Source organism: Stegostoma tigrinum, chromosome 3 (genome assembly GCF_030684315.1).
Source record: "Stegostoma tigrinum isolate sSteTig4 chromosome 3, sSteTig4.hap1, whole genome shotgun sequence".
In the NCBI taxonomy this organism is placed as follows: domain Eukaryota; kingdom Metazoa; phylum Chordata; class Chondrichthyes; order Orectolobiformes; family Stegostomatidae; genus Stegostoma; species Stegostoma tigrinum.
The window spans coordinates 28,362,253-28,379,194 of NC_081356.1; the positions used below are offsets into that span (position 1 = coordinate 28,362,253).

The 16,942-nt window shown below is 43.6% G+C and overlaps 1 protein-coding gene across 5 annotated transcripts in view; it reads right to left on the reverse strand.

The window, feature by feature from the left end:
• LOC125450744 (amyloid-beta A4 precursor protein-binding family A member 1-like) overlaps nt 1-12,663 on the reverse strand; it is a 179,990-nt gene extending 167,327 nt beyond the window's left edge. For 4 of the 5 annotated variants that reach the window (XM_048526845.2, XM_048526842.2, XM_059644034.1 and 1 more), the window contains exon 1: nt 12,491-12,663. The gene's annotated coding sequence lies outside the window, so the exon portion shown is untranslated. Of the gene's footprint in view, nt 1-6,866; nt 6,941-12,490 lie in introns of all 5 variants that reach the window. The other variant, XM_059644029.1, reaches the window with a different exon arrangement.
• Nucleotides 12,664-16,942: the final 4,279 nt, after the last annotated feature.

A 16,942-nucleotide genomic window follows, 5' to 3' on the forward strand; every position in this document is an offset into this window, starting at 1 on the left:
ACTATTCATAGATAGTAGGAACCGCAGATGCTGGAAAATCTGAGATAACAAGGTGTAGAGCTGGATGAACACAGCAGGTCAAGCAGCATCAGAGGAGCAGGAAGGCTGACGTTTCAGGCCAAGCCCCTTCTTCAGAACAGCTCACAGTTGGGTCTTTGTCTAATTGGCAGGATATGCTGAGAGGAGTCCCACAGGAGTCAGAGCTGGGCCTCAACTTTTAACAATGTACATCATTGATTTCAATGGAATGAAGACATAGTAGCTAAATTCACAGATAATACCAAGGTAAATAGGAAAGTATGCTGTTAAGAATGTATACGTTTGCAGATAGAAGTGGCTAATTCAAATGAGTAGGCAGATGAGATGCAGCATAATGTTAAAAATAGTGACATTATTCCTGTCAAAATGAACATTGTAAAAAAACTGAGTAGACCTTAAATGGCAAACAACTGCGAAATTCTGAGGTGGAGAGGGAACTAGGTGTTCTAGTGCATGAGTCTCCACAAGTTAGTATACAAGTATAGGACACAATCAAGAAGGCTAATGAGATGCTATCCTTTATAACAAGGGAAATTGAACCTTCAGGAGTGCTATGTTTTATTTATACAAGGCAGTGATGAGGCATATCTCAAACACTCTATTTTTGATGTCCTTATTTCAGGAATAATGTAAATGAATTGGTGGCAGTTGAAAAGTAGCTAACTAGATTGACATCAGAAATAAAAACAGAAGTTGCAGGGAAAGCTCAGGAGGTCTGGCAGCATCGGTGAAGAGAAATCAGAATTAATGTTTTGCGTCTGGTGATCCTTTCTCAGTTCCACTGGAGTTTAAAAGAGAGAGGGAGAGAGATATCATTTGCCTTCTTCACCACCTACTGCACCTGTATGCTTAGTTTCAGTCACTGGTGCTTAAGGACATCAAGGAGATAGCAAGAACTGCAGATGATACTGAAAGTCTGAGTCAATATAGTGTGGAGCTGGAAGAACACAGCAGGCCAGGCAGCATCAGAGGAGCAGGATGGTCAACGCTGCTGATCAGGGTACTTCACACAGCACTGGGGAAGGGGAAGGGAGCTCAGAAATAGAGGGAGGTGGGGTGGGGCTGGGCCAAGGCAGGTGGACTGGTGATGGATGGATGCAGGTAGGGGTTGTGGAGATTGGTCAATGAGAAGGGTGGGGAGGATGGGTGAGAAAGAAGATGGCCAGGCTGTATCGTCAAGGAGATGGGTTTAAGAGGGAGAGCTGGACATGGGATGTGTCCGGGGGTGGGGGGATTTTGGAGCAAGTGAATTCTATGTTGAGGCCATTGGGCTGTAAGCTCCTGAGGTGGAATATATGGTGTTGTTCCTCCAATTTTCATGTGGCCTCATTGTGATATTGGAGGAGGCCCAGGGTGGACATGTTGCCAAGGGAGTGGGAAGAAGGAGATGAAATGGCTAACAGCTGGAAGCTGGCATTGATTGGAGTGTACAAGCACAGATCCTCCACGAATTGGTGGTGAGTATGGAGCTGACAAGGGAGTTACGGAGAAAGCAGTCCCTACAGAAAGCAGATGGGGTGGGAAGGGGAATATCTCTTTGGCAGTCTGATTGCTGGTGGTGAAAGTGGCGGAGGATGATGCACTGCACCCCTATCTACTTCCCGTAGGGACCATTCTCTTTGCAACTCCCTCGTCCGCTACAGCCTCCCCACCAACCCCACCACACCCAGCACCTTTCCCTGCAACCGCAGGAAGTGCTACACCTGCCCCTATACCTACCGCTCTCACCTCCATCCAAGACCCCAAACAATTTTTCTGTATCCGACAGGGATTCACCTGTACGTCTTCTAACCTGGTCTACTGCATGCATTGCTCCCGATGCGGTCTCCTCGACATTGGAGAGACCAAGCGCAGATTCGGTGACAGATTCACAGAGTATCCGTGCTCTGTACGCTCCAATCTGCATGCCGTATCTGGATAAGACTTTCGGCAAGTAGAGTCTTCACTAAAATTGCTGCCATCTGAGGATTCTGAGAGCTACCATTAAGACTAGCAACGAGATTACTTTTCATTCCATTTGGAAGATTTTGATTTGACAGCTTAGGCAGACAATTTTGTGCCACAATAACCATCTCCGACAAAAACAGGTCTAACTATCAGCCCTTGACATTTGGTAGCATTACCATCACTGAATCTCCCACTGTCGGCATCTCGGGATTACCACCCACCAGGAACAGAACTGGATTAGATAAAATAAATACAGTGGCTACAAGGGCAGGTCAGAAGCAAAGATACTGTTGTGTGAGTCTCTAAAACCCGTCAACATCTACACGAGACAAGTCGGGATTGTGGACAATATACTCCTCAATTACCTGGATGAGCGCAATTCCATCAACATTTGAGGATCTTGACACCATCCAAGACAGAGTGATTGACACCACAAGCATCCAGTCCCTCAAGATCAGAATCAAGTTCAACTGTCCTCAAGCTAAAGACATACCATTCATTCTTCTTTGTTCAAAGTAAATACCCTCTGGATGAACTCTGAGACTTCCCGACCTCCTGAATTTATGATGTCAGAGACTTGTGAATACATAAGATTGTAGTAAATGCAACCATAAACTTGATTGTACATATGCTAATCATGTGGAATAAATCCCAGGGGAGATGGAAAAGATAATGGCTCTGAAAGGGTTAATGTTGCAGACTGCACTAAATTCCACGCAATCAGATGATGTCTTAGAGGCTTGGTTCAGGATACAGCAGAACATCTTAAGATCTCATGCAATGCAGATCTAAGTCAACAAGTCTCCTCAGTCTTAGAGACAAAGTCTAACCAGCTACAGCAACTGCTACACATGTGCTATCATGTAGTAAACTACTACTTGTTAAGAGGGAAAAGTGGTTGATCCTCTACCACAATGAAATAATTTAATCCTCAGACAGAAGTGGATCCACAAATCCCACACCTGCCTCCTCCTTGGACAAAGAACTGATTAGTCCCACCTACTACCGTCTTCCTCTGCCTGGCTGAACTTGATGTGGAGGTGCCGGTGTTGGACTGGGGTGGACAAAGTCAGAACTCACACAACGCCAGGTTATGGTCCAACCGGTTTATTTGGAATCACACAAGCTTTCGGAGCACAGGCCCACCTGGTGTTGTGTGACTTCTGACTTTGGCTGAACTTATTCGCACATTGAACAACTTCCCCTTTCACCATACTCACTTTCCTGAAATATGGGAACGAGTCAGAGTCCAAACTAACCCCACAGAGAAAGGTTGAGCATAGAAGCAACAGGAGGCCATTTGACCACTCCACCAGCTCCACTCTTCGATATGATCATGGCTGATCATCGAACAGAGAACCATAATCCTAATCTCCCCCAACCACTCCATCCCTGTATCTCTTTCACCACGAGAGCTATATCTACCTTCTTTTTGAAAACAAAATGTTTTGGCCTCAACAACTTTTTGCGGGACTTAATTTTACAGAGTCACCACTCTCTGGATGAGGGGAGACAAACTGTCCTCATCGCAGTCCTAGAAAGGTTTATCCTTTATCCTTAAACCATGACCCCTGGTTCTGGACTCCCCACCATTGGGAACATCCTTCCTGCATCTAACCTGTCTTGTCCTCTTAGAATTGTATAGATTTCTATGAGGTCTCCCCCTTCATTCTTCTAAATCCCAATGGATACAATCCTAACTGACTCAATCGCTCATCAAACATGAGTCCTGCCATCCCAGAAATCAATTTGGTAAACCTTCGCTACAACGCCTCGATAGCGAGAACATCCTTCTTCAGAAAAAAAGTCCAAAACTGCATAAAATTTTCCAGGTATGGCCTCATCAATGCCCTGTCTAATTGCAGCAAAGCAACCTGGGCCTTATATGTGGATTATAGGGAACATTCTTTGTTCCAGTCCTACTTGGGCTACTCTCTCTCACCCCATTTTCTGGTACTTTGACGACTGCACCATTATTGTCTCCTGCTTTTGCTCCATGCTGAAAAAGTTAGACAACTTTACTTCCGATTCTCTCAGCTTCACACAGTCGATCTCATATGTTCCTTTCCCTCTGTCACCTTCTCAGTCTCTCTTTGTGGGGACACACTATCGATTGATATTGGCTACAAGCCAGGGAGTCCCACAGATACCTCAACCATACTTTTTCATATCCAGCTTCAATTAATTTCATTGTTCCAGTTCCTCTACTTCTGTTGTATGTGGTTTAATGAGCCAATCTTCCACAAGAGAGCTCCTGATATGTTTTCCTTTCTCCCATTGCGATGGGCAGAGCCCTTCATCCTTACAGTTCTATTTCACACACATTCACCTTATGTTCTTTAGCCCAGAATCTTCCAGTTCAACTGGCCTCCTCACTGAATGGATCTGACCTTCCACTTCTGCCACTTCAACCAAATATTGCCTCCACCTCTCCTCCCCTTCAGTATTCCAAAGGAATCATTCCCTCTCTGATACCCTGATCCACTCCAACACCCACTCCCGTATCCATGACACTGCGGAGAAAGTGCAAGGGAATTTGCACCTGTCCCTTTACCTTCTCTGCTGTCACTGTCCTTATTCCACAATGGGGTCTCCTCCATGGCGCAGACAGCTCCTTGCAGAACGCACCCGTAGAGTTATAAATCTGACAGCACCCCCCACCTTTCAGTCTCCTGCCATTTTAATTCCCCACGTCACTCTTACTCCGAGCCCAGCCCCTGCATTCGTTCCTATAAGGTTTAATGTACGCAGAAGGCACAACATCTGATCTCTCAATGAGGGAATTAACAACTTCCAGAGACAACATCAAGTTCAACAGCTTCAGGTCATAACCTTTGCCTCCTTTTAGTCGGAATGGAGTTGTTTGTGATAACTAAATCCCATTCACACCCTCGTTAGACCCTCACCTGCTTCTTGACTGGTTTCGTTATGGTCTTCTTTTTAACTTGGCCCGTCATGCATCTTGTTACTTAATCTCTCCTTTCACAGACCTCCCCTTCTGCTGTTACCCTGCCACCTCTTCTCCCCTTCAACAATCCAAAAGAATCAGCTGTTACAGCTCTAACTTTTCCCAGTTCTAAAGAAAGAACATCTACACGAAACATCAACTTTGTTTTTCTCCCTCCACAGATGCTGCCTAATCCTCCCGGCCATTTCCAGCATTTTCTGCTTCTCTTCTGGACTTTCAGCAGCTGCAGTATTTTCCTTGTGTATCAAAGTAAATACAGAGCGTGGTGGGACCATTCCAGACCAAGAGTGAAGTGAAATACAACAGAGTCCTACGACATATAATGAAACCTCTCAAAGGGAAGAAATAACATGTCCATCTTTGAATTCAAACCTCAAAGATAAAGTTCTAATCTGCTGTCCATGCCCTAAAGGACAATGAATGGAGAGGGAAATACAAATATCTATTGAAGAATATGTAAGTAAGTGTGCAAGTGCAGCATGCTAGGAAGAAGGCTTTCATTGTGAGAGGATTCGAGAGGACAGGAGCAGGGATATCTTGCTGCAATTGTACGGGGCCCTGATGAGACCTTACCCGGTGTATTATGTACAGTTTTGGCCTCCTTGGCTGAGGATGTTCTGACTATGACGGGAGTGCAACAAACGTTTACCAGGCTAACTCCTGGGATGGCAGAACTGATGCTCGAAGAGAGACTGGACGGGTTTGGAGTATATCCACTGGAGCTCAGAAGAATGAGGGGGATTTCCTAGAAACCTATAAAATTCAACAAGGACTAGACAGACTAAGCATAGGGTGGGTGTTCCTGATGAATGAGGTGTCCAGAAACAGGGTCACAGTTAAAGCATATGGGTAAGCCATTTAGGACTCAGATCGGGATACATTTCTTCAGCCAGAGAGTAGTGTGCCTGTGGAAATCTCTGCAAATCACTGAATGTTTTCAAGAAGGAGACACATATAATTCTTAGGGCTACAGGGATTAAAGGTATGGGGAGAAAGCAGGAACAGGGTACTGAGTTGGATAATCAGCCGCAGTCATACTGAATGGTGCAGCAGGCTCAAAGGGTTGAAGGCCTACTTCTGCTTTTATTTTCTGCTTCTGTGAAGCAAAATACCAAACAAAAGTTTTGTAGGGAAACTGTATTTCAGCAACAATCACATGACACGATATTAGCTGTGTGTACAGTGGCTCTGAAAATGCAAATTCGGAGCAGGAATAAGCCCCTCAGGCCCATAAGCCTGCTCTGCCATTCAAAAAGGTCATGGCTGATCACACCTTCTGCTCAAGGCACTGTTGCCACCTACTGCCATAGGAGCAGCCAGCAATGAAGAGAAAGCTAACGGTGTGGTAGCTGCTCGGTAAGTTAAAATCTTGTTTCACCATAAAAAACTGACATAGAAGCACAGGAGAAGGTACAAAACCTTTTCACTGGTTGGTACCCAAACCGAGAGGTAAACTCTATCAAGAAAACTTGAAAAAGACTGGGCTTCCCCAGAAATGAAACAACAAATAACTTTGTCTGAGAGGTCTGCAAAATCACAAAAGGGTTTGATAGAGTAGACATACAGAAGGAGTTTCCACTTGTGGGCAAGTCCAATATATTCACAAATCCAATCGGGAATTCAGCAGAAATGGTGAAAATGTGGAACTCACGACCACACTGAAGTTAACAATATAGACAAATTTAGGGGAAAGCCTGATAAACACAAGGTTGAAATGACTAGAAGAATATGTTGTCAGGGTGAGATTGAAGGAGGATGAAAAGAAACTCATGTGGAGCATAAACACTGGAAGGACCAATTGGGCTCAATTGCCAGTTTCAATGTTGTAATTCTGTGTAATTTCATTCAGCTGTCATAGCCTATCCCAATGAGCTACAGCACATTCGATCAGATACAAACAGCACACAATTACCTCTGCAGGGTTAACCTCAAGGGTTGTCAGGAAGCTGCCTGCGATATTCCACAGCAGATAGTGCAATCTCCTCACTGAAAGAATATGGATTTACAAATTGAATTTATAGACTGCATGTTCCAGCCAACAGCACAGTATGATTAATATCTTTACAGATTTGGCTGTCTAGATAAGTAACAGGGCGGTCAGGAGGCCACAAGGGTTTGTTATTTTCGTAGCATGTTTCCAATTGAGAAATGCACACTTTAGTGCCAGTAATGATTAGTCAATTGGGCAACAGGCATGAGGAAACGAGTCAGGAAAGCATTAAAATCTATCATTTTGTCAGGGATTCCTGCTGTAATCTATTTTCAACTTTGTTTGCCCTCTCGTTTGTAAACTTTGTGTTCGAGTTTGCCAAAAGGGACAATTTCCAAATTTCCCACCTTTAAATTTCCAATCACAGGGTGGTCTTCCAGTAAAACATAGACCAAGACTTTCCTGCAACAGTGAAAACAATCAATATACCGTGTGGTACAAACCTGGATCTCTAACTCTCCAATTGGTCAAATGTTCAAGAAGAGCTGATTTTTGGCTGAATCACGAGGACAGGCACACAAAACATGGAGTAAAAGTCATGAGGGAAAAGCATGCATCTGTTTTTCACCACGACTACCTGTATTTGTATAACGGCGTTAACATGGCAAAACATCCCGACTACATTTAGCAAAAATGTTCCCACAAAACTTAACGCCAAACCACATAAGGGGAGGTGACTAGAAATTTGGGCAAAAAGGTCATTTTAAAGGACAGTTTAAAAGGAGGGCTATGATAGAGAAGAGAAGGAGAGGAGAAGAGGAAGACAGAATGGTGGATACACGTATGGAAGGAATTCAAGAGAGCAAGGCCTCGGCAGCTGAAGGCACACCAATGGTGAAGCGATTAAAATCTGGGATATACAAGGTGTCAGACTGGGAGGAACGCATAAATCTCAGAGGGATGTCGAGCTGCAGGTGGTTCAGGGACAGAATTAAAAAGGTGTTTTTAAAAATGTGCTGCAGATGTCACAGGACACAGAATTTACTGTGTAGAGTTTAGGTTTCCTTACACAAGCTGGAATTTATTCACAATGTAGGAGGTTCAAAGATAAGGGCTGTCTTCTGAGGCACAGTTGAGCAAGCTTGGCTGATACTCACTGGAGTTTAGAAGAATGGGAGGTGACCTTGTTGAAAGTCAGGACACGTGGTGAGGAGGTATTTCCCATTGAGAGAAAATCTTGAACTAGGGGACACGGTTTAGAAATAAGGGATCTCAAATTTAAGACAGAGATGAGGACGCATTTCTTCTGTCAATGTAGCATTAAATTGCAGGAGTTCTCCAACACAGCGGCACTGGAGGCTGGGTCATAGAATATACTCAGGGTTGAGTTAGATGGATTTTTATGGGGGTCAAAAAGGAAAATGGAATTAAAACCAAATCAGCTATGGGCTTATTCAATTGTGGAGCAAGATCTTGAGATGGAACGACTTCTCCTGATCCTATTTCTTACGTCCTTATGAATTCCCCATGGCAGCCTGTTCAGAATAAATGCCTTTAGACTCTTTACGTAGATGTTGACAAAGTAATGCAAATTACAGAAGGCAGGCAGGACAGTGAAATCAGATTAGATGGTTCATGTGGAGAAAAAAATGTGCATCAACTTGACGGGCCAAATAGCCTCCTTCCGCGTTACAGCACCATACTACACAATAATACTGTCACATGGTGAAGGGATAATTTGACTTGGTGAACACCACACTGGTATTACTGATTTCCGACACAGCTGACAGAATATAGATGAGAGTGATTAATAGAATTCCACTCCAAGTACAAAAGCCAATTAGTTTTAAAGCTTTTCTGTTATCTTATTTGTACGTCTTAATTCGTACCATCAACAATTTCATTCAGGAACTTGCCCATGTTGGGACAGCACCTTTAAAGTAGCAAACATTCTAGGTCAAAGCATTATCAAAGCAAATGTGACACTGAACAAATAACAGATTTTTTTTGTTATCCTCCCATGGGATATGATATGTGCTTTGTAGCTGATGGACAGTCCTTTGGGAATCGGGATTTTTTTTTCATTAGATTAGATTCCCGACAGTGTGAAAACAGGCCCTTCGGCCCAACAAGTCCACATCGCCCCTTGCAGCATCCCACCCAGACCCATCTCCCTAAAACCCAAACACCCCTGAACACTACGGGCAATTTAGCATGGCCAATCCACCTAGCCTGCACATCTTTGGGCTGTGGGAGGAAACCGGAGCACCCGGAGGAAACGCACGCAGACACAGGGAGAACGTGCAAACTCCGCACAGACAGTCCCCCGAAGCTGGAATCGAACCCGGGTCCGTGGCGCTGTGAGGCTGCAGAGCTAACCACTGAGCCGTTGTTAGTTACTTATCACAGAATAACTAGCCCCTGGCCTACTATGGCCTTTCCAATTCAGTTTCTGGTCAACGGTAACCCTCAGCATGTTGACAGCAGGAGATTCAGCAATGATACTCTATTGAATTTGTAGGGCAAATAAAATTTGCAACTCATCATCCCAAGCCTCAATGATGTCCAGGTTTTGCTGCGTAGGGACACAGGGGCCACTTCAACATCCGAGGAATCATGAATCGTGCTGAAGATTGCGCGATCATCAGGAAACATCCTCACTGCTGGCCCCGTAATGGGCGGCAGGTTTTTGATGAAGCAACTGAAGATGGAGGGGCATAGAACCACACCCTAAGGAACTCCTGCTGAGATGACATGGAGCTGAGATGACTGACTTCCAAAAATCACACCATTTTTCTCTGTGTCAGTATGACTCCAACAAATGGAGTGTTTGCTCCCTGATTCCCACTGCTTCCAGTTTTACCAGGGCTCCTTGATGCCACACTCAGTCAAATGCAACCTTGATGTCAAGGACAGTAACTCTCACCTCACCTGAGGAATTCAGGTCTTTGTCCATGTTTGAATCAAGACTGTAATGAGGTCAGGAGTTGAGAGGCCCTGACAGAACCTGAACTGAGTGACAGTAAGGTCATTGTTGAAGCTGTACCGCTTTATAGCACAGTTAATGGCACTTTCCATTACTTTGCTGATGATTGAGGGAAGACTAATAGGGCGATTGGAAATGGCTGAATTAGACCTCTGCTGTTTTCCACATTGTTGGTTCGATGTTTGTATTGGACTGTATTGGCTAGAAATACAGCTATTTCTGGAACACAAGCATTTATTATCACAACTGAAATGGTGTCAGGTCCCACAGCCTTTGTAGTTTCCCATATGTACTTTGCCCTTGCTGGGTAACCAACTCAGTTTACATTGTGTTACAGTCTGGAGTCAGTAATGACGTAATTTCGGGAGCAAATCCAGATGGATCATTTACTCAGCACGTCTGGCTTCAGATGACTGTACACTGCTAGTTGTGGAGAATACCTTGAAGGAGGGGAGAGAGAGAGAGAGACAGAGAGAGAAGTAGAGATATTTATGGAGGGAATTCCAGAGCATTGGAATTCCCACCATATGCTGTGATGATTATTAAATAAAATTGGGGCTGTTCAAGAAGCCAGAATTGAAGGAGCACAGATATTGCAAAGAAGTGTACAAGTGAAGGACATTACAGAGACACAGAGGGGTAAGGTGATGGACGGATTAGAAAACAAGGATGAGAATTTTAAAATTACTGTGTTGTTTAAGCATAAACTGCTGAGTAGTAAGAGAATCAAGGGATAAAGAGTTAGAACATGAAGACGACTTTGAGGTATATGATCAGATATGATCTTAGCAAACGGTAGAGCTGGTTCAAAGGACTGAATGGCCTCTTCCCAGTTCCCAGTGCTTCCATGAGGACTGGAGTTATGGGTGAACAGGGTCTGGTGTGAATTATGCACATAGCAGGGGATTGGTAAGCTCGAGGAGATTGTAGGCACAGAATAGGCAAGTACGTGAGGTGATTTGAACACGAGGATGATAAGTTTAAACCTGAGGCTCTGGAGACCAGTGAGCCAATGTCAGTCAGCAAGCAGCAGGGCAAGAGACACTTAGTGAGAGTTAGGATGCGGCCAGCGTAGCTGACACTTACGTAAAGTGGAAAACCGGGAGCTTTCCAGGAGAGCAATAACATAGTTGAACATGAAGATGGAAAAGAAAAGAACATGGGGTTCCGCAGCAGATGGACCGAAGCAGGGCCAGGACAGCTGACCTCGTGCAAGCAAGCAACCTTTATGATGCACAGGACATGTGATCGGAAACTCAGCTCACAGTCAAAAATGACAGCAAAGCTGCCAACAGATTAGTTCAAACGGAGGCTTTTACTGGGGAAGGGGTGGTATTGATAATGAGGCAGCAGAATTTGTGGCGCTTTTCAGTCTTCTCGTATTTCACCAAAGTGTGGCTTATGCAAGTCTGGATAGTGAACAAACTGTTTAACATCACAGACAGCCAGGCAGAGCTGCGTATTGTAAGTATACATCTGGAAGCTGACCCATGTCTGCACACATCAACAAGAAGCAGCATGTTACTGAAGAAGTCCTTCCTTCAATCAAACATTCACTGAATGAATGGAATCTGTTATTAGCAAAAAAGTGGACACTAGTGACGGGGTTGAACATTTCAAATCCTTTATCTCCCACAGATCGGTCATCAGCTTTCAATCTGTATACTATCATGGACTATATCATTCACATATCGTACAGATATCTTTTACCTTCCTGACTCATTCAAGTTATTATTGGCTAATGAATAAAAAGTCCTTCAGACACTTGGTCTAAATTCAATAGGACGCATGGTGAACTACATACAGTATTAATTTTTTTAACCTGAGTGAAGTTATGTGAAATGGTAAAACTGGCATTCCATCAGCAACGATGGCTACTACAACTGGTAAAAATGTATAAGGAGATGTGTTTTTAGATCATCGCTTGAGTTATTGCTGCTAAACAGTTACAATTTGCAAGCCAAATAATGTAAGCATTTTAGCCTTTAAAAACAGAGGAATTGTTCCTGCTTGATCTTGGGAGAATTCATAGTGAGTTTACAGGTTGGCTTAAATGGTATCATGTATGATACCTTGTTGCTGTAAGATAGATTCACCACCCTCTGGCTTAAGAGAATGCAACGTAGGTTTGCTCTCCCCAACTCCCTGTTATCACATACTTGTAAACACACCAACGAATGAAACGCAAAAACAAGATCTTAGAGAGGTTTTCTGCTCGCAGTCTGCCATATGCCCGCTACTGTACATTCTCAGGAAAGATGCCATATCAACACAACAAAGCGTTACTGCAGCATGATCCTCAATAAACTGAAGGGCGAGAATAGCATCTTCACAATAAGATGGACCATCTCTTGGATGTCCCAGTCAATGAACAATTCAGAATAAGAAAAATAACTGGAGGAACATACGCATAATATCTAAGTTAAAAATACACTTAGATTGTTCTGCTTTAAGCGTGCTGTTATTTTGATGCGTTTATTTTCTTACATGAAAGTGTACAGGGGGTTTCTGCATCCTTTCTCCCACCTTTTTTACATTTGTCGCAAAATACTCTGCAAATGACTAAAAGCGTTTTGCAAAAAAAAATGAAACTGGGAACCAGAAGCCTGCTGCTACATACCTGTGATTCCTAAAGCCCCTCAAGATCTGGACGTGATTGCATTGCGCGCACTTTGCCCGTTTTCTTGCAATTGTTTAAAGCCCTCTAGCTGCCAGCTGATCCTCCCTGTGGTTCTTGCAGAGACACACTCAGATTTGCAGAGGCACTCAGGCAGGAAGTAGCCCCGGTGTGCGAAGGCGCTGCAGGGCGAAGTGCGCCTGCGCGCAGTCGCCGGCTGCTGGACCGAGGACCGTGCTCAACGCGCAGGCGCCGGAGCCGGGCCCGGTAAGGTCCATTACTGCGCAGGCTCGGAGACGGAAATGTTTCTGATGTTTGTTCTTAAGCCAGTGGTCACTCTCTCACTAAGAGGGCCATTCCACCACCACAATGGTCACTCTGCCACTTAAGAGGTTCACTCTCTCACTAAGAGGGTCACTGTCTCACTATGGGGGTCACTCTTCACCCCCACAATGGCCACTTTCTCCTTAAGGGGCTCCTCCCTCACTAAGGGGGTCACCCTCCACCCCCGCAATGGACACTCTTTCACCAAGGTGGTCACTGTCCACCCCACAATAGTCACTCTCTCACTATTGGGGTCACTGTCCACCTCATAATGGTCACTCTCTCACTAAGGGGGTCACTCTTCGTCACCACAATGGTCACTCTCTCACTAAGGAGTCACTCTGTCACTAAGGGGATCATACTCCACCACTGCCAGTAGTCATTCTCACAATCAGAGGTCACTTTCTCACGAAGGGGCTCATATTTCATCTGCCCCAGTGGTCACTCTCACACCGAGAGGTCATTCTCCACCACACCCCAGTAGTCACTCTCTCACTAAGGAGGTCATTCTCATACCCAGACATCACTTTCCACCCTCAAAATGGTCACTGTCCATTCCCCAATGATCACTCTGACACATTCAAGGGGTCCTTCCCACACTCAGGGCTCGCTCTGCACTCCCCAGGGGTCACTTCAACATTCAGATGTAATTCTCCATTTACCGCAAAGGTCATTCAGGAGTCAATCTCCATAGATAGCAGGAACTGCAGATGCTGGAGAATCTGAGATAACAAGGTGTAGAGCTGGATGAAGCAGCAGGCCAAGCAGCATCGGAGGAGCAGGAAGGCTGATGTTTCGGGCCCTGAAGAAGGGTCTAGGCCCGAAATGCCAGCCTTCCTGCTCCTCTGATGCTGCTTGGCCTGCTGTGTTCATCCAGCTCTACACCGTCAATGTCCATAGTTCATGTGTCATTGTCAGACCCAGGGGTTACTCCCACACTGAGGGTTAATCTCCATCATCTACCAATCACTGTTGTCTTCAGATTATACTCCGCTCTTGATACTGCAGTCACCTTTCAGTTCTTGCAAGTTTCCCAATGACGGGGGATTAACATGGTAACATTACAAGTTTAATGTCAGCATGAGGTTCAATTCTGCATTCTATGTCACACAGTAAAATTTAGATTCCTGGAACCCCGTAGAAATGTGCTCAGAAACAGGATGGAGAAATAATATTTGCACTTTGCAGCTCTCTCACACCCTCCCTGCCTGCAATTCCTAGGTCATTGTAAGGGTTTTATGGTCTCTGCCACTTTTCCTTGAGGACAAACTAAGATTATCATTAGATTCCAGAATGGCCATGGGGAGTTTGTTTAAATTGAAAACTAGTTTCTGCATATGGATTAAAGAGGAAAGAAAATCGAGACTTTCATTTCTACAGCACCGTTCACCACCTCAGGATGTTGCTGAGCTTTAAAGCCAATGAATTACATACATTTAAAGACAGAGCAGAGACAGAAAACTCATCAGTTGTATTAACTGGGCTGGTAAAGTGACTGATACTAAAGGGTAGCCACAGGGTCTGAATAGGAAATGGGATATGTTGTCAGTCCTTATGAGTCATTTGCAAATCTGATACAAAGGTAAAGCTGCCATAGTCCCACTGTCTCACCATAGAGAGACCACTGGTGGTGACTTAACCTCAGACAAGGGCAGTCCTTTATGGTAACCACAGATACTGTGGGAAATGAACCCACACTGTTGGTGTCACTCTGTATTGGGAAACCAGCCATCCAGCTAACTGAGCCCTAAGCTAGCCTGATGATTCTGCCTGGTTGTGAACAGGGAATGTTTTGCGTATTCAGTGAATGTGACGGCCATTGCACCATAGAAACCTTGAGAGAACCTTGAGGTTTAGACCTAAAATTTTTGTTTCACATAATATTTTGCACAAACAAACAAGCCACTCAGCCCAACAGGTCTATGCTGGTGTTTATGCTCCACATGGATCTTTATCTATTCCTTCTTCATCTCACTTTGTCAGCATAATCTCTCGAGTCCTTTCTCCTTGGTGATCATCCACCTCCTCCTTAAATGCAGAATAACCCAAAAGATGCTAGAAATCAGAAACAAAAACAGAAATTGCTGAAAAACTCAGCAGAAAAAACTCAGCAAGTTCTGAGGAAGGGTCATTGGACCCAAAACATTAACTCTGCTTTCTCTCCACAGATGCTGCCAGGCCTGTTGAATTTTTTTTAACCAGCAACTTTGTTTTTTGTCTTCTTAAATGCATCTACACTAATCATTTCACTTACTCCTTGTGCTAGCATTTTTTCTACATTCTGGAAAATTTCACACACTACAGAGTTATATACATTTACACCATTTAGTAAAATTGGAAGAAATCTAGGAAAAATGCTGTGATGAATTTATCATTTGTATGAAACGTGCAATACAAAATGTAAGGAACCTTGTCTTTTTTGCATGGTCTTGCTGAATCAAAGTAAGCATAGGATTGCAGCTGCTTCACTGTATTCCACCTCTCCGGGTTAATGTGGTTATAGTGAGTGATGTCTCTCAGCTCTGCAGTAGCAGCTGCAGTTTCTCCATCCTTCAGCACCATACTACACACCCCAGTGTCAGGGATCCTAAGGAGAAACTACCTCCTGTGTCGACAGTGAAATAACTGCTGCAGAACCGCCATCAAAAGGGCTGTAATTTGGTTAGTTTAGTGCATTATGTTAATTTTAACCTTTTTATGAAGAACTGCTTAGCAATCTGTGATATGTGCTTGTCTCTCTCTCTTGTTTAAATGTACAGAAATCATTTGTTTCTGATACCAAACATTCTAGAGCAGGGAATGAGCACATTTGTTTAGTTCAAAATATTTTGTGAAGAAAGTGAAAATGCATTGTTCTGTAATTGCTTTCTTTCAGTTTTGTTACTGCCTATCTCTCATTTGAAGCAGTTGTAATTTTAAAATTATGTTATAGTCCTTAAAAATGTTAACTGATACAAGTGGAATCTATGTTCAGAGGTTAAATGGAAAAGTAGCAATGGAGAAAAACTGATAAGCGACATTTTAAAAAATATAGTAATACCTTTTGTATTAAACAGGGCAATCTTGCCTTCAAATGCTGAGGCCTTAAGCTCTGGAATTCTGCCCTTGAGCCTCACCTCCATTTCTCATTCCCCTTTTGAAACTAACTCTTTGATCGTTTCAGTCTCCTGCCCTTCTGCAGCTCAGTGTCAAATTTTGAAAAACACCTGTGTGGACAGTCTATTGTGTTAAAGACACAAAATAAATTATTATCCAGCATTTGATAAAACTCTTGCCACCTAATTCTGTGGTCACGTAATAAATATCAACTTTTACTATTTCATGTTTGTGAATGATTGCACACATAAAATTACACAGAATAAAGGGTTCAGAAACAGGATTGTTTGGCTCTAATCTGTTCTGGTGTTTTTTTTGCTCTACTCCAGCTTTCTCCCATCTTACCTCATCTAAATCTATCCACATAACCCTCCAGTCATCTTCCTCATGTGATTGTCCAACTTCCTCCTAAATGCGTCTGTACCATTCTCTTCAACAATCCTTGTGGTCGAGTTCCACATTCTTTGAATGAAAAAGTTTCACCTGTATTCTCTGTTGGACGTCTTAATGATTGTCTTGCCTGGGTGACTTCTACTTATGCTGTTCCCCCACAAGAAGAAACTATGTTCCCACTCCATCAAAACCCTAAGTCTCTTTGCTTTTGTCAATACAGCATCTTCTAAATGCTAAATACCAACTGGGCTTGTGATACAGTGCACTGAAACAGTGGCAGCTTGCCACAGCACTAATTGAGATTGACATGGTTAAGAAGCCTGTTTCATGGTAAAATCCTACAACCATACTGAATTAGAGAATTTGCACAGTTAATCTATAAATCCAAACACATCTGGTCTTTCAGCTACTCTGCAGAGAGTAGAATTCTGAATATAGAAAATATAATTATATCAAAAACCTTGAGCATTTCCTACTACATTACAAATTCACTCGCCAATTTAAAAATTTTTAAGAGATGGCTGTTTCTCTGAAATGTTCCTGCTGTTGGAGCCCAAATATAGTGTCATAAATGTACGGTGGTAATTAACAGGGAATTCACACCTTTTTTACCCAGAGCATGGTGAGAATGTGGATAAGAAC